Source organism: Taeniopygia guttata, chromosome 21 (genome assembly GCF_048771995.1).
Source record: "Taeniopygia guttata chromosome 21, bTaeGut7.mat, whole genome shotgun sequence".
In the NCBI taxonomy this organism is placed as follows: domain Eukaryota; kingdom Metazoa; phylum Chordata; class Aves; order Passeriformes; family Estrildidae; genus Taeniopygia; species Taeniopygia guttata.
The window spans coordinates 5,001-23,985 of NC_133046.1; the positions used below are offsets into that span (position 1 = coordinate 5,001).

The window sequence follows — 18,985 nt, forward strand, 5'->3', positions numbered from 1 at the left end:
TAACCTAACCCTAACCCTAACCCTAACCCTAACCCTAACCCTAACCCTAACCCTAACCTAACCCTAACCCTAACCCTAACCCTAACCCTAACCCTAACCCTAACCCTAACCCTAACCCTAACCCTAACCCTAACCCTAACCCTAACCCTAACCCTAACCCTAACCCTAACCCTAACCCTAACCCTAACCTAACCTAACCCTAACCCTAACCCTAACCCTAACCCTAACCCTAACCCTAACCCTAACCCTAACCCTAACCCTAACCCTCCTAACCCTAACCCTAACCCTAACCCTAACCCTAACCCTAACCCTAACCCTAACCCTAACCCTAACCCTAACCCTAACCCTAACCCTAACCCTAACCCTAACCCTAACCCTAACCCTAACCCTAACCCTAACCCTAACCCTAACCCTAACCTAACCCTAACCTAACCCTAACCCTAACCCTAACCTAACCCTAACCCTAACCCTAACCTAACCCTAACCCTAACTAACCCTAACCCTAACCCTAACCCTAACCCTAACCCTAACCCTAACCCTAACCCTAACCCTAACCCTAACCCTAACCTAACCCTAACCCTAACCCTAACCCTAACCCTAACCCTAACCTAACCCTAACCCTAACCCTAACCCTAACCCTAACCCTAACCCTAACCCTAACCCTAACCCTAACCCTAACCCTAACCCTAACCCTAACCCTAACCCTAACCCTAACCCTAACCCTAACCTAACCCTAACCCTAACCCTAACCCTAACCCTAACCCTAACCCTAACCTAACCCTAACCCTAACCCTAACCTACTAACCCTAACCCTAACCCTAACCCTAACCCTAACCCTAACCTAACCCTAACCCTAACCCTAACCCTAACCCTAACCCTAACCCTAACCCTAACCCTAACCCTAACCTAACCCTAACCCTAACCCTAACCCTAACCCTAACCCTAACCCTAACCCTAACCCTAACCCTAACCCTAACCCTAACCCTAACCCTAACCCTAACCCTAACCCTAACCCTAACCCTAACCCTAACCCTAACCCTAACCCTAACCCTAACCCTAACCCTAACCCTAACCCTAACCCTAACCCTAACCCTAACCCTAACCCTAACCCTAACCCTAACCCTAACCCTAACCCTAACCCTAACCCTAACCCTAACCCTAACCCTAACCCTAACCCTAACCCTAACCCTAACCCTAACCCTAACCCTAACCCTAACCCTAACCCTAACCTAACCCTAACCCTAACCCTAACCCTAACCCTAACCCTAACCCTAACCCTAACCCTAACCCTAACCCTAACCCTAACCCTAACCCTAACCCTAACCCTAACCCTAACCTAACCCTAACCCTAACCCTAACCCTAACCCTAACCCTAACCCTAACCCTAACCCTAACCCTAACCCTAACCCTAACCCTAACCCTAACCCTAACCCTAACCCTAACCCTAACCCTAACCCTAACCCTAACCCTAACCCTAACCCTAACCCTAACCCTAACCCTAACCCTAACCCTAACCCTAACCCTAACCCTAACCCTAACCCTAACCCTAACCCTAACCCTAACCCTAACCCTAACCCTAACCCTAACCCTAACCTAACCCTAACCCTAACCCTAACCCTAACCCTAACCCTAACCCTAACCCTAACCTAACCCTAACCCTAACCCTAACCCTAACCCTAACCCTAACCCTAACCCTAACCCTAACCCTAACCCTAACCCTAACCCTAACCCTAACCCTAACCCTAACCCTAACCCTAACCCTAACCTAACCCTAACCCTAACCCTAACCCTAACCCTAACCCTAACCCTAACCCTAACCCTAACCCTAACCCTAACCCTAACCCTAACCCTAACCCTAACCCTAACCCTAACCCTAACCCTAACCCTAACCCTAACCCTAACCCTAACCCTAACCCTAACCCTAACCCTAACCCTAACCCTAACCCTAACCCTAACCCTAACCCTAACCCTAACCCTAACCCTAACCCTAACCCTAACCCTAACCCTAACCCTAACCCTAACCCTAACCCTAACCCTAACCCTAACCTAACCCTAACCCTAACCCTAACCCTAACCCTAACCCTAACCCTAACCCTAACCCTAACCCTAACCCTAACCCTAACCCTAACCCTAACCCTAACCCTAACCCTAACCCTAACCCTAACCCTAACCCTAACCCTAACCCTAACCCTAACCCTAACCCTAACCCTAACCCTAACCCTAACCCTAACCCTAACCCTAACCTAACCTAACCCTAACCCTAACCCTAACCCTAACCCTAACCCTAACCTAACCCTAACCCTAACCCTAACCCTAACCCTAACCCTAACCCTAACCCTAACCCTAACCCTAACCCTAACCCTAACCTAACCCTAACCCTAACCCTAACCCTAACCCTAACCCTAACCCTAACCCTAACCCTAACCCTAACCCTAACCCTAACCCTAACCCTAACCCTAACCCTAACCCTAACCCTAACCCTAACCCTAACCCTAACCCTAACCCTAACCTAACCCTAACCCTAACCCTAACCCTAACCCTAACCCTAACCCTAACCCTAACCCTAACCCTAACCCTAACCCTAACCCTAACCCTAACCCTAACCTAACCCTAACCCTAACCCTAACCCTAACCCTAACCCTAACCCTAACCCTAACCCTAACCCTAACCCTAACCCTAACCCTAACCCTAACCCTAACCCTAACCCTAACCCTAACCCTAACCCTAACCCTAACCCTAACCCTAACCCTAACCCTAACCCTAACCCTAACCCTAACCCTAACCCTAACCCTAACCCTAACCCTAACCCTAACCCTAACCCTAACCCTAACCCTAACCCTAACCCTAACCCTAACCCTAACCCTAACCCTAACCCTAACCCTAACCCTAACCCTAACCCTAACCCTAACCCTAACCCTAACCCTAACCTAACCCTAACCCTAACCCTAACCCTAACCCTAACCCTAACCCTAACCCTAACCCTAACCCTAACCCTAACCCTAACCCTAACCCTAACCCTAACCCTAACCCTAACCCTAACCCTAACCCTAACCCTAACCCTAACCCTAACCCTAACCCTAACCCTAACCCTAACCCTAACCCTAACCCTAACCCTAACCCTAACCCTAACCCTAACCCTAACCCTAACCCTAACCCTAACCCTAACCCTAACCCTAACCCTAACCCTAACCCTAACCCTAACCCTAACCCTAACCCTAACCCTAACCCTAACCCTAACCCTAACCCTAACCCTAACCCTAACCCTAACCCTAACCCTAACCCTAACCCTAACCCTAACCCTAACCCTAACCCTAACCCTAACCCTAACCCTAACCCTAACCTAACCCTAACCCTAACCCTAACCCTAACCCTAACCCTAACCCTAACCCTAACCCTAACCCTAACCCTAACCCTAACCCTAACCCTAACCCTAACCCTAACCCTAACCCTAACCCTAACCCTAACCCTAACCCTAACCCTAACCCTAACCCTAACCCTAACCCTAACCCTAACCCTAACCCTAACCCTAACCCTAACCCTAACCCTAACCTAACCCTAACCCTAACCCTAACCCTAACCCTAACCCTAACCCTAACCCTAACCCTAACCCTAACCCTAACCCTAACCCTAACCCTAACCCTAACCCTAACCCTAACCCTAACCCTAACCCTAACCCTAACCCTAACTAACCTAACCCTAACCCTAACCCTAACCCTAACCCTAACCCTAACCCTAACCCTAACCCTAACCCTAACCCTAACCCTAACCCTAACCCTAACCCTAACCCTAACCCTAACCCTAACCCTAACCCTAACCCTAACCCTAACCCTAACCCTAACCCTAACCCTAACCCTAACCCTAACCCTAACCCTAACCCTAACCCTAACCCTAACCCTAACCCTAACCCTAACCCTAACCCTAACCCTAACCCTAACCCTAACCCTAACCCTAACCCTAACCCTAACCCTAACCCTAACCCTAACCCTAACCCTAACCCTAACCCTAACCCTAACCCTAACCCTACCCTAACCCTAACCCTAACCCTAACCCTAACCCTAACCCTAACCCTAACCCTAACCCTAACCCTAACCTAACCCTAACCCTAACCCTAACCCTAACCCTAACCCTAACCCTAACTAACCCTAACCCTAACCCTAACCCTAACCCTAACCCTAACCCTAACCCTAACCCTAACCCTAACCCTAACCCTAACCCTAACCCTAACCCTAACCCTAACCCTAACCCTAACCCTAACCCTAACCCTAACCCTAACCCTAACCCTAACCCTAACCCTAACCCTAACCCTAACCTAACCCTAACCCTAACCCTAACCCTAACCCTAACCCTAACCCTAACCCTAACCCTAACCCTAACCCTAACCCTAACCCTAACCCTAACCCTAACCCTAACCCTAACCCTAACCCTAACCCTAACCCTAACCCTAACCCTAACCCTAACCCTAACCCTAACCCTAACCCTAACCCTAACCCTAACCCTAACCCTAACCCTAACCCTAACCCTAACCCTAACCCTAACCCTAACCCTAACCCTAACCCTAACCCTAACCCTAACCCTAACCCTAACCCTAACCCTAACCCTAACCCTAACCCTAACCCTAACCTAACCCTAACCCTAACCCTAACCCTAACCCTAACCCTAACCCTAACCCTAACCCTAACCCTAACCCTAACCCTAACCCTAACCCTAACCCTAACCCTAACCCTAACCCTAACCCTAACCCTAACCCTAACCCTAACCCTAACCCTAACCCTAACCCTAACCCTAACCCTAACCCTAACCCTAACCCTAACCCTAACCCTAACCCTAACCCTAACCCTAACCCTAACCCTAACCCTAACCCTAACCCTAACCCTAACCCTAACCCTAACCCTAACCCTAACCCTAACCCTAACCCTAACCCTAACCCTAACCCTAACCCTAACCCTAACCCTAACCCTAACCCTAACCCTAACCCTAACCCTAACCCTAACCCTAACCCTAACCCTAACCCTAACCCTAACCCTAACCCTAACCCTAACCCTAACCCTAACCCTAACCCTAACCCTAACCCTAACCCTAACCCTAACCCTAACCCTAACCCTAACCCTAACCCTAACCCTAACCCTAACCCTAACCCTAACCCTAACCCTAACCCTAACCCTAACCCTAACCCTAACCCTAACCCTAACCCTAACCCTAACCCTAACCCTAACCCTAACCCTAACCCTAACCCTAACCCTAACCCTAACCCTAACCCTAACCCTAACCCTAACCCTAACCCTAACCCTAACCCTAACCCTAACCCTAACCCTAACCCTAACCCTAACCCTAACCCTAACCCTAACCCTAACCCTAACCCTAACCCTAACCCTAACCCTAACCCTAACCCTAACCCTAACCCTAACCCTAACCTAACCCTAACCCTAACCCTAACCCTAACCCTAACCCTAACCCTAACCCTAACCCTAACCCTAACCCTAACCCTAACCCTAACCCTAACCCTAACCCTAACCCTAACCCTAACCCTAACCCTAACCCTAACCCTAACCCTAACCCTAACCCTAACCCTAACCCTAACCCTAACCCTAACCCTAACCCTAACCCTAACCCTAACCCTAACCCTAACCCTAACCCTAACCCTAACCCTAACCCTAACCCTAACCCTAACCCTAACCCTAACCCTAACCCTAACCCTAACCCTAACCCTAACCCTAACCCTAACCCTAACCCTAACCCTAACCCTAACCCTAACCCTAACCCTAACCCTAACCCTAACCCTAACCCTAACCCTAACCCTAACCCTAACCCTAACCCTAACCCTAACCCTAACCCTAACCCTAACCCTAACCCTAACCCTAACCCTAACCCTAACCCTAACCCTAACCCTAACCCTAACCCTAACCCTAACCCTAACCCTAACCCTAACCCTAACCCTAACCCTAACCCTAACCCTAACCCTAACCCTAACCCTAACCCTAACCCTAACCCTAACCCTAACCCTAACCCTAACCCTAACCCTAACCCTAACCCTAACCCTAACCCTAACCCTAACCCTAACCCTAACCCTAACCCTAACCCTAACCCTAACCCTAACCCTAACCCTAACCCTAACCCTAACCCTAACCCTAACCCTAACCCTAACCCTAACCCTAACCCTAACCCTAACCCTAACCCTAACCCTAACCCTAACCCTAACCCTAACCCTAACCCTAACCCTAACCCTAACCCTAACCCTAACCCTAACCCTAACCCTAACCCTAACCCTAACCCTAACCCTAACCCTAACCCTAACCCTAACCCTAACCCTAACCCTAACCCTAACCCTAACCCTAACCCTAACCCTAACCCTAACCCTAACCCTAACCCTAACCCTAACCCTAACCCTAACCCTAACCCTAACCCTAACCCTAACCCTAACCCTAACCCTAACCCTAACCCTAACCCTAACCCTAACCCTAACCCTAACCCTAACCCTAACCCTAACCCTAACCCTAACCCTAACCCTAACCCTAACCCTAACCCTAACCCTAACCCTAACCCTAACCCTAACCCTAACCCTAACCCTAACCCTAACCCTAACCCTAACCCTAACCCTAACCCTAACCCTAACCCTAACCCTAACCCTAACCCTAACCCTAACCCTAACCCTAACCCTAACCCTAACCCTAACCCTAACCCTAACCCTAACCCTAACCCTAACCCTAACCCTAACCCTAACCCTAACCCTAACCCTAACCCTAACCCTAACCCTAACCCTAACCCTAACCCTAACCCTAACCCTAACCCTAACCCTAACCCTAACCCTAACCCTAACCCTAACCCTAACCCTAACCCTAACCCTAACCCTAACCCTAACCCTAACCCTAACCCTAACCCTAACCCTAACCCTAACCCTAACCCTAACCCTAACCCTAACCCTAACCCTAACCCTAACCCTAACCCTAACCCTAACCCTAACCCTAACCCTAACCCTAACCCTAACCCTAACCCTAACCCTAACCCTAACCCTAACCCTAACCCTAACCCTAACCCTAACCCTAACCCTAACCCTAACCCTAACCCTAACCCTAACCCTAACCCTAACCCTAACCCTAACCCTAACCCTAACCCTAACCCTAACCCTAACCCTAACCCTAACCCTAACCCTAACCCTAACCCTAACCCTAACCCTAACCCTAACCCTAACCCTAACCCTAACCCTAACCCTAACCCTAACCCTAACCCTAACCCTAACCCTAACCCTAACCCTAACCCTAACCCTAACCCTAACCCTAACCCTAACCCTAACCCTAACCCTAACCCTAACCCTAACCCTAACCCTAACCCTAACCCTAACCCTAACCCTAACCCTAACCCTAACCCTAACCCTAACCCTAACCCTAACCCTAACCCTAACCCTAACCCTAACCCTAACCCTAACCCTAACCCTAACCCTAACCCTAACCCTAACCCTAACCCTAACCCTAACCCTAACCCTAACCCTAACCCTAACCCTAACCCTAACCCTAACCCTAACCCTAACCCTAACCCTAACCCTAACCCTAACCCTAACCCTAACCCTAACCCTAACCCTAACCCTAACCCTAACCCTAACCCTAACCCTAACCCTAACCCTAACCCTAACCCTAACCCTAACCCTAACCCTAACCCTAACCCTAACCCTAACCCTAACCCTAACCCTAACCCTAACCCTAACCCTAACCCTAACCCTAACCCTAACCCTAACCCTAACCCTAACCCTAACCCTAACCCAACCCTAACCCTAACCCTAACCCTAATGGCCAACTAACCCTAACCCTAACCCTAACCCTAACCCTAACCCTAACCCTAACCCTAACCCTAACCCTAACCCTAACCCTAACCCTAACCCTAACCCCTAACCCTAACCCTAACCCTAACCCTAACCCTAACCCTAACCCTAACCCTAACCCTAACCCTAACCCTAACCCTAACCCTAACCCTAACCCTAACCCTAACCCTAACCCTAACCCTAACCCTAACCCTAACCCTAACCCTAACCCTAACCCTAACCCTAACCCTAACCCTAACCCTAACCCTAACCCTAACCCTAACCCTAACCCTAACCCTAACCCTAACCCTAACCCTAACCCTAACCCTAACCCTAACCCTAACCCTAACCCTAACCCTAACCCTAACCCTAACCCTAACCCTAACCCTAACCCTAACCCTAACCCTAACCCTAACCCTAACCCTAACCCTAACCCTAACCCTAACCCTAACCCTAACCCTAACCCTAACCCTAACCCTAACCCTAACCCTAACCCTAACCCTAACCCTAACCCTAACCCTAACCCTAACCCTAACCCTAACCCTAACCCTAACGCCCTAACCCTAACCCTAACGCCCTAACCCTAACCCTAACGCCCTAACCCTAACCCTAACCCTAACGCCCTAACCCTAACGCCCTAACCCTAACGCCCTAACCCTAACGCCCTAACCCTAACGCCCTAACCCTAACGCCCTAACGCCCTAACGCCCTAACCCAAAGGCCCTAACGCCCAAAGGCCCTAACCCAAAGGCCCTAACCCTAACCCAAAGGCCCTAACCCTAACGCCCTAACCCCTAACCCCTAACCCCTAACCCTAACCCTAACGCCCTAACCCTAACCCTAACCCTAACGCCCTAACCCTAACCCTAACGCCCTAACCCTAACCCTAACGCCCTAACCCTAACCCTAACGCCCTAACCCTAACGCCCTAACGCCCTAACCCAAAGGCCCTAACGCCCAAAGGCCCTAACCCAAAGGCCCTAACCCTAACCCAAAGGCCCTAACCCTAACGCCCTAACCCTAACCCAAAGGCCCTAACCCTAACCCTAGGTTAGGGTTAGGTTAGGGTTAGGGTTGGGGGAGTGGCCGGGGGCGGGGTTAGGGTTGGGGGAGTGGCCGGGGGGCGGGGTTAGGGTTGTGGCCGGGGTTAGGGTTGGGGGAGTGGCCGGGGGAGGGGTTTGGGGGTGGTGACTGGGGTAGGGGAGGGGTCAGGTGAGGGGATGGTGTGTGGGCAGGTGTCAGGTGAGGGGATGGTGTGTGGGCAGGTGTCAGGGTGATGTGAGGGGGTGGGACTACCTAGTAGACCCCTCCCCTAGACCCCCTATATTTATATATAAAAAAGAAGAAAAAAAATATATGTCCAGTGCAGCAGTAGAAAATTTGATGCTCCCAGGGAGTAAATAATTTTCTTTTTAAAGTTGTTTTTTTTTTTTTTTTATTTACTCCCTGGGAGCATGGATTTTCTACTGCTGCTTTTCTATTCTAAAAGTAGAAAGGAAGAGAAAAAGAGAGGAAGAGAGAGGAGGAGAGAGTGAGAAGAAGAAGAGGAGAGAGGAAAAGAAGAAGAAGAGGAGAGAGGAAAAGAAGAAGAAGAGAAGACAAAGAAGAAAAGGAGAGAGGGAGAAGAAGAAGAACAAGAGACAAAAAGAAGAGGAGAGAGGAAGAAGAGGAGACAAGAACAAGAGGAGAGAGGGAGAAGAACAAGAACAAGAGGAGAGAGGGAGAAGAACAAGAACAAGAGGAGAGAGGGAGAAGAACAAGAACAAGAGGAGACAGGGAGAAGAAGAAGCAAAAGAAGAGGAGAGAGTAAGTAGAAGAAAACAAAGTGAGAAGAAGAAAAAGAGGAGAGTGTGAGAAGAACAGGAGAGAGTGGGAAGAAAGAGAGAGACAAATAACAGGAAGAAGAGTAAAAAGAAGAAAACACAGCAAGAAAAAGAAGACTTAGAGAGAAAGAGAAACCAAAAAAGTTAGATTGGAAAGAGAAAGGAGGAGAAAGGGAGAAGGAAAGGGGAGTAAGGAGAAAAACAGAGTGAAAGACGAAGAGAAAAGGAAACACTTGAAGGAAAAGAGAAAAGGAAATGGAGAGACATGACAAAGAAGACATAGAGGTAAAAGCCTACAGGAAAAAAAGAAATAGAGAGACAGAATGAAAGATAGGGTTCAAGAGAGAAAAATAGAAAGAGACTGAAAAAGACAAAATAGTTAAAGTTGGACAAAACAGGAAGAAGGGTGAAAGTTAGAAACAAGGGAAATGATAGCAAGGGTTACAAAGACAAAGGCTGACAAACTTAAAGAAGAAAAAAAAGAAGAAAACACAGTGAAAGCTATATTGAAAGAGACAGATAAATGGACATGAGGAAATACACATAGAAGAATGGGAGAAAAAGACAAGGTTAGAGGGAAATAGGATTAGAGAAATGCAGAGATGGTGTTAGAAACAGGAACAAAGGAAAACAGAGCCAGAGACACAGAGAAACAGTTAGATGTGGAAGTAAAAAGTGAAGAATAGACTGAAGAGGAAAGTAAGAGGCAAAGGGAGAAATAGGGTGAAAATGATATGACACAACCACACCAAATAAAGACAGGAGACAAATGGAGGGCAGGGCAGAGGGGTAAGGGGTATCATTATTAGGGCTGATTCATCTTTATTAATTTAATTTTTAATTTCAATTACAGGGAAACAATGTATACAAATGTTAGTACAGACACAAATACAACTAAAAATACATCATAACTAAGCACACAAGTACAAGTCTAATTTACATACAGCAGAATACATCAAAAGACAGGAACAACTTCAAACACAGAACAATACAATGTACTACAAGCCAAATACATAATGACACAATATAACCGTGTCTCTGCTGCGGAAAAGTCCATTACGCTTGTACAGTTAGATGCACCCGGAACAAAAACGGCTCGCAACGCTCATGCAACTTGCATGCCCCCTTCACGTTACACACAAACTCACCTTCACACTCACAGGAACTGCTTTGTGATACCCGAGTCATCGTCCCTCCTCGGGAACGTGGTTCCCGGGAGACTCCCGAAAAATCCTCCTGCCTGACGAAAACCCCGGTCCCGGGACGGTCCGCACCCTAACTTTGGCGATGAACGTCGCCTCGCTGACCGGCCGGGACCGAGGAAAAAAAAACCCAGCCGGGGGGAAAAAAAAAAAAACCCCCCGGCTGGGGATTTTTTATTCTAAATTTAAAAATGTATTGAAAAACCTGAAAGGCAAAGGCCATACACACAAGGTTAGAACCATTCAACACACACACACAGCCCTCCTTCAGCTTACACACAAACCCACCCTCGCTCTCATCTCAACCGCACGGCTAAGACCTGGCCGACAACACGCACTCGCGACGCTCCTCGGGAACGTGGTTCCCGGGAGACTCCCGAAAAATCCTCCTGCCTGACGAAAACCCCGGTCCCGGGACGGTCCGCGCCCTAACTTTGGCGATGAACATCGCCTCGCTGACCGGCCGGGACCGAGGAAAAAAAAACCCAGCCGGGGGGGAAAAAAAAAAAACCCCCCGGCTGGGGATTTTTTATTCTAAGTTTAAAAAGGAGTTGAAAAACCTGAAAGGCAAAGGCCATACACACAAGGTTAGAACCACTCAACACACAAACACACACACAGCCCTCCTTCAGCTTACACACAAACCCACCCTCGCTCTCATCTCAACCGCTCGGCTAAGACCTGGCAGACGACACGCACTCGCGACGCTCCTCGGGAACGTGGTTCCCGGGAGACTCCCAAAAAAATCATCCTGCCTAATGAAAACCCCGGTCCCGGGACGGTCTGCGCCCTAACTTTGGCGATGAATGTCGCCTCGCTGACCGGCCGGGACCGAGGAAAAAAAAACCCAGCCGGGGGGAAAAAAAAACAAACCCCCCGGCTGGGGATTTTTTATTCTAAGTTTAAAAAGGAGTTGAAAAACCTGAAAGGCAAAGGCCATACACACAAGGTTAGAACCACTCAACACACAAACACACACACAGCCCTCCTTCAGCTTACACACAAACCCACCCTCGCTCTCATCTCAACCGCTCGGCTAAGACCTGGCAGATGACACACACTCGCGACGCTCCTCGGGAACGTGGTTCCCGGGAGACTCCCAAAAAAATCATCCTGCCTGACGAAAACCCCGGTCCCGGGACGGTCTGCGCCCTAACTTTGGCGATGAACGTCGCCTCGCTGACCGGCCGGGACCGAGGGAAAAAAAACCCAGCCGGGGGGAAAAAAAAAAAAACCCCCCGGCTGGGGATTTTTTATTCTAAGTTTAAAAATGAGTTGAAAAACCTGAAAGGCAAAGGCCATACACACAAGGTTAGAACCACTCAACACACACACACAGACACGCCTGCAGATGCAAGCTCACGCAAACTCTCACAGACAGACACAGACAATCACACTCTCTTCTACTGACACGGTGAATGCCACCCTTACGTGAAACACTACGCCGAAAGATATGCTTCGACGCATCTTATGACCGCGGCTCCTCGATGTCAATTGGTAGATTCCAGGAAATTCTGTAGGGACACGGGAACCTGCAAGACAATGGAGGCGGTCAATGACTGACTATCTGACAGCCAGGAGCTATACCCACTCTGGGCCCATCAGTGTTGTACCCGAAACCCCACAGAAGACAGATGAACTGCAAAGTTTTACAACTGCTCTACCTAAGCCTGACTGTGTGCCCGAGCAGGGCAGCTCCGATCGTAATTGCACAACAGAGGCGCGCACAACATAAGCCAATGTAGGTACATACAATATGAGTACTCACAACATAAGCCCATACAATATAAGCCGACATAGGCAGGCGCAACATAAGCACATACAATATAAGCCGACATAGGCAGGCGCAACATAATCACATACAATATAATCCGACATAGGCAGGCGCAACATAATCACATACAATATAAGCCAACAGAGGGAGGCGCAACATAAGCACATACAATACAAGATGACATAGGCAGGCGCAACATAATCACATACAATATAAGATGACATAGGCAGGCGCAACATAATCACATACAATACAAGATGACATAGGCAGGCGCAACATAATCACATACAATATAAGATGACATAGGCAGGCGCAACATAAGCACATACAATATAAGCCGACATAGGCAGGCGCAACATAGGCACATACAATACAAGATGACATAGGCAGGCGCAACATAAGCACATACAATATAAGCCAACATAGGCAGGCGCAACATAAGCACATACAATATAAGCCGACATAGGCAGGCGCAACATAAGCACATACAATATAAGCCAACAGAGATACAATATAACTGAGGACTTGACATAAATCTCCAGAAGAATAATTTTTGAGCCCTATATCCTTTGAAAAGGCAGAAGCTATAGAACTACTGTGGTCACATGATGAGGATCTAATACATTCCATATAGAAGTCCCAGAGAATGGCTACCAAATGTGAGAAGGACGATGGATGAGAACATCTTGCGTACATCTTCTCGTCCCAGAAAGTAAATATGTAAAGATGCCGGAATAAGTGATATCCGGGAAGGTATGTGAGAAAACTATGGCCGATACGGCACAGAATGAGGCCGCTAAAGCATGGCAATGCGGCAAAGACCTATGACGCAGACAACGTGACACAGACAGAAGTGCAAACTGCCTGGCAGTTTCACCTTATGGACCCCAAGATTCCTAGCCCAAGATGAGCCGTGGGCTGATGTCAAAGGAAAGAAAGCCCTACGGCACTAGCACATGATGATGAAATGTAACTCCTCTCAAGATGTTAGTGCCAAAGCACTTAAGAGGAAGCCTAAGAAGATCAGTAGGCCTAGAGAAGGAAGCGATGACTACGGGGTGACCATGGCGCCAGCTCCAGACGTGAAGGCAGGCTCCTCGAGTGAAAAGATCCACGATGACGTCGAGAGTCAAAGAAGGCCGCCGACGTGAGCCTCGCAAGAACGCGGAGACCGATCGGAACTGCCCTGCCTGGCAAAGACCCTGGTGAGGCTGAGGAAAAACCCTCTCCCTTTGCTTCTGAGGGACCCATCCCGCTACGGGCCATTCCTCTAATCTAACACCAAGTTGTCTCCTGTGATAGTAAAAGTTTTTCCCCTTCTCCCACCTACTGGCCCCAGCACTTAGCTTTTGCAAGACGACCGGATGGAATCCAATGTCAGTCGGATGCGGGCGGCGACACGGTCTCTACGTCCGCTTCGGTGCTGCCGTTTCCAAACTTCAGCTACGTGCCTCTTCACGGTACCTAAGACAAAACAGAAAATGGAACTAGTGCCCACCAAAAGAGGAATCCCCGGAACTCTTACACACCGCTGCTCTGGCTCACCTGAGATCTTGACTCCACAGGCTGCCTGGAGGATACCTGCAAAATGAAAAGGTACATGCTTAACATGCTGCTGCATAATGCTCACCTATGAGTCACCGTGCCTAAATGCCAACTCACCCGCTCACCTCTGTTCCTTCACACACCTAGGGCAGTGACAGCACCTGCAAAAAAACAAAGCAAAAAAACCCACACTGAGATACTGTGAAAACACCATCCCCCTGAACCAAAAAGTACACCCACATGGACCTGACAATTGCACCCACCTGGCCTCGGATATCCGGACCAGAGGCATCTTGCAAGAGGAGTGCCTACAATAAAACAAAGTAACCAAGAGTGGATGCTTAGAATTGCAGCAGAAATTGAGACAAGAGCCAGAACAACAGCTTCTGTTCACTGCTCACCTGGCACACTGGGCCTTGACTGCTCCTAGCTGCCTGGACTTCCTAAAATTAAAGACAAAGACAAGCGCTGTAACACAGTCACCATGTAGGCTTCCCCTACAAACACAAACAATGACTGACCTTCTCAGGGAAATCCCCTGACCGCAGCAGGGCACACTGCCACAGAGTTAATCCATCTGCATCTGAAAGAAAGTTGGGAGAAAATTCAAACAGCTGTTTGTTAATAACCTGTTAATAACTTAACAGGTCAAAACATCTAGTGTGAATTAAGGAATACTATCTTGAATGCAATTACATGCCCCACGCAAAACTGCAAATCTCTAGGACTGGTGCAATTACAGCAGGCTGTGAAGCAGGGCAGAGCAGCTCCGGGAGAAATACGTGCAGACACCCGTGATGCAGGACAGGACGTGACAAACGACAGGACAGGAGAGGGAGAGAGAGGTTTGCACAAAAAGAAGGTATGCAAAGACCAAGAGACCCAAACAACCAAGAGTGAACCAGACACAAGTGACAGGACACACACCGGAACTGCTCTGCCCTGTGCACCTCAGCACTGAGATCAAAAGAAACACTTTTCCCTTTAGGTGGACTATAGGAGACGCTTCTTGGACATCCCCATCACTAAAACAGACACAAAAACCCCTTCTAGAAAGTCCCAACCCACCACCCCACTTCCATCCCCTCTGTGGGTCGTAACCCTCAACTTATCTTGCATGCATTCTGGGGATGCAAATCCCTGTTGGCTGCAGAAGGACGCCGTCTGCCTGTCTGGTAAGTTCCAGCTGTCACCTCTTGGTCTGCCAACAGGAAGAAAACCAAACATCAGTGCACAGTCTTAACAGCACATCGGACAAAACATGATAGTTCTGCTACTCACCGTTCTCCTCAGAATGACTGGGTTCTTGGCCTGCACGCTCCGGGTGTGGTTGGATTCTGACGCCATCATTGCAGGGTACACCTAGGCAAAGGAGAGACAAGGTGATGTGGCATTGCTGAAACTCGAGAGGACTCTCACTCTGCCTCCCTGCCTCCCTGACTTACTGCAACTCCTTGGCCACTGCTCTGGGCTACCAAGATGGGACCATGAAATACAAAATTGGAAGGCTTCATCACAGGGTCCTGTAATACTTCCACCGAGATCACAAGTGCAGGAAACCTGGTCCATCAGCCAGTTGCTGACAGAGGTATGTGCACTCGCAGTGGATTCCCTAAAGCACAAAAACAAGAATGGATGATTACAGTTGCACCAAAAACTTAAACCTTAGCAAGAACAACTGCTTCTGTCCACTGCTCACCTTGCACACTGGGCTTTGACTGCTGCTATCCGTCTGGACCTCCTAAAAATAAAGGCACAGAACAGTGCTGTAACAGAGTCACCATTTAGACTTCCCCTGTAAATGCAAACAATGACTGACCTGCTCATAGGAAGTTCCTCACCAAGGACTGGGGCCCTCCGCCACAGACTTGAAATGTCTGCATCTGAAAGGAAGTTAGGACTAATGTCAAACCGCTGCAGGACAACAATACCAAACATGTTATGTCAATCTCCTAAAACAATCTGGAGCCCAACTACACCCTGCATTACTAATTTCAAGTCCCCAGGACTTGTGCTATTACAGGCTATGCAGCAGGGCAGAGCAGCTCCGGGACAAATATGTGCAGACACCCGTGACACAGGACAGGACATGACAAACCAGGAGACAGAACAGAGAGGGAGAGCTTTTGATGAGAAGAAAGGACTGGGAGACCCAAAGAACACAGAGTGCACCAGAGACAAGTGACAGAACACACACCGGAACTGCTCTGCCCTGTGCACCTCAGCACTGAGATCAAAAGAAACACTTTTCCCTTTAGGTGGACTATAGGAGACGCTTCTTGGACATCCCCATCACTAAAACAGACACAAAAACCCCTTCTAGAAAGTCCCAACCCACCACCCCACTTCCATCCCCTCTGTGGGTCGTAACCCTCAACTTATCTTGCATGCATTCTGGGGATGCAAATCCCTGTTGGCTGCAGAAGGACGCCGTCTGCCTGTCTGGTAAGTTCCAGCTGTCACCTCTTGGTCTGCCAACAGGAAGAAAACCAAACATCAGTGCACAGTCTTAACAGCACATCGGACAAAACATGATAGTTCTGCTACTCACCGTTCTCCTCAGAATGACTGGGTTCTTGGCCTGCACGCTCCGGGTGTGGTTGGATTCTGACGCCATCATTGCAGGGTACACCTAGGCAAAGGAGAGACAAGGTGATGTGGCATTGCTGAAACTCGAGAGGACTCTCACTCTGCCTCCCTGCCTCCCTGACTTACTGCAACTCCTTGGCCACTGCTCTGGGCTACCAAGATGGGACCATGAAATACAAAATTGGAAGGCTTCATCACAGGGTCCTGTAATACTTCCACCGAGATCACAAGTGCAGGAAACCTGGTCCATCAGCCAGTTGCTGACAGAGGTATGTGCACTCGCAGTGGATTCCCTAAAGCACAAAAACAAGAATGGATGATTACATTTGCACCAAAAACTTAAACCTTAGCAAGAACAACTGCTTCTGTCCACTGCTCACCTTGCACACTGGGCTTTGACTGCTGCTATCCGTCTGGACCTCCTAAAAATAAAGGCACAGAACAGTGCTGTAACAGAGTCACCATTTAGACTTCCCCTGTAAATGCAAACAATGACTGACCTGCTCATGGGAATTTCCTCACCAAGGACTGGGGCCCTCCGCCACAGACTTGAAATGTCTGCATCTGAAAGGAAGTTAGGACTAATGTCAAACCGCTGCAGGACAACAATACCAAACATGTTATGTCAATCTCCTAAAACAATCTGGAGCCCAACTACACCCTGCATTACTAATTTCAAGTCCCCAGGACTTGTGCTATTACAGGCTATGCAGCAGGGCAGAGCAGCTCCGGGACAAATATGTGCAGACACCCGTGACACAGGACAGGACATGACAAACCAGGAGACAGAACAGAGAGGGAGAGCTTTTGATGAGAAGAAAGGACTGGGAGACCCAAAGAACACAGAGTGCACCAGAGACAAGTGACAGAACACACACCGGAACTGCTCTGCCCTGCGCACCTCAGCACTGAGACCAAAACAGACACTTTGCATTTAGGTGGGCTTAGGAAACTCTTCTTCAACATCCCCATCTCTAAAACTGACTCAAAAACCCCTCCTGGAGAGTCCCAACCTGGCACCTCTCTTCCATCCCCTCTGTGGGTTGTAGCCCTTGACTTATCTTGCACATATCTGGGGATGCAAATCCCTGTTGGCTGCAGAAGAAGGCAATCTGCCTGTCTGGTCAGTTCCAGCTGTCACCTCTTGGCCTGCCAAGAGAAAGAAAACCAAACATCGGTGCACAGCCTTAACAGCACATGGGCCAAAACCTGGTCATTTTGCTACTCACCATCCTCCTCAGAATGCCCGGGTTCTTGGCCTGCATGCTCCGGGTGTGGTTGGATTCTGACGCCATCATTGCAGGGTACACCTAGGCTAAGGGGAGACAATGCTGAAACTCGAGAGGACTCTCACTCCTCCTCCCTACCTCCCCGACTCACCACAACTCCTTGGCCACTGCTCTGGGCTACCAGGATGGGAGCTTGAAATGCAAAATCAGAAGGCTTCATCACAGGGTCCTGTAATACTTCCAGAGGGCTCATAAGTGCAGGAAACCCAGTCCATCAGCCAGCTGTTGACAGGGGCTTGGCATACTCCCAGTGGATTCCCTAAAGCACAGAAACAAGAAAGGATGCTTACAGTGTCACAAAAAACTGAAACCTTAGCAAGAACAACTGCTTCTGTCCACTGCTCACCTGGCACACTGGGCCTTGACTGCTGCTATCTGCCTGGACCTCCTAAAAATAAAGGCAAAGAACACCGCTGTAACAGAGTCACCATTTAGACTTCCCCTACAAATGCAAACAATGACTGACCTGCTCATAGGAAGTTCCTCACCAAGGACTGGGGCCCTCTGCCACAGATTTGAAATGTCTGCATCTGAAAGGAATTTAGGACTAGTATCAAACAGGTGCAAGAAAACTTAACACCACCAAACATGTTATGTCAATCTCCTAAAACAATTTGGAGCCCAACTACACCCTGCATTACTAATTTCAAGTCCCCAGGACTTGTGCTATTACAGGCTATGCAGCAGGGCAGAGCAGCTCCGGGACAAATATGTGCAGACACCCGTGACACAGGACAGGACATGAAAAGCAAGGGGACAGGCCAGGGAGAGAGAGCTTTTGATGAGAAGAAAGGACCGAGAGACCCAAAGAACACAGAGTGCACCAGAGACAAGTGACAGAACACACACCAGAATTGCTCTGCCCTGTGCACCTGAGCACTGTGATCAAAACAGACACTTTTCCTTTAGCTGGCCTAAGTAGACACTTCTTGGACATCCTCATCTCTAAAACGAACTCAAAAACCCCTCCTGGG

At 49.0% G+C, this 18,985-nt stretch overlaps 1 long non-coding RNA gene across 1 annotated transcript; it reads right to left on the bottom strand.

Annotated features, from left to right (window-relative positions):
* Positions 1–14,258: 14,258 nt before the first annotated feature.
* LOC140680432 (uncharacterized) lies at positions 14,259–15,171 on the bottom strand. The gene is made up of 4 exons (XR_012051711.1): positions 14,655–15,171; positions 14,535–14,576; positions 14,397–14,441; positions 14,259–14,294 (listed from the first exon to the last, which is right to left on the bottom strand). It is a non-coding gene; the product is annotated as an uncharacterized lncRNA (long non-coding RNA).
* Positions 15,172–18,985: the final 3,814 nt, after the last annotated feature.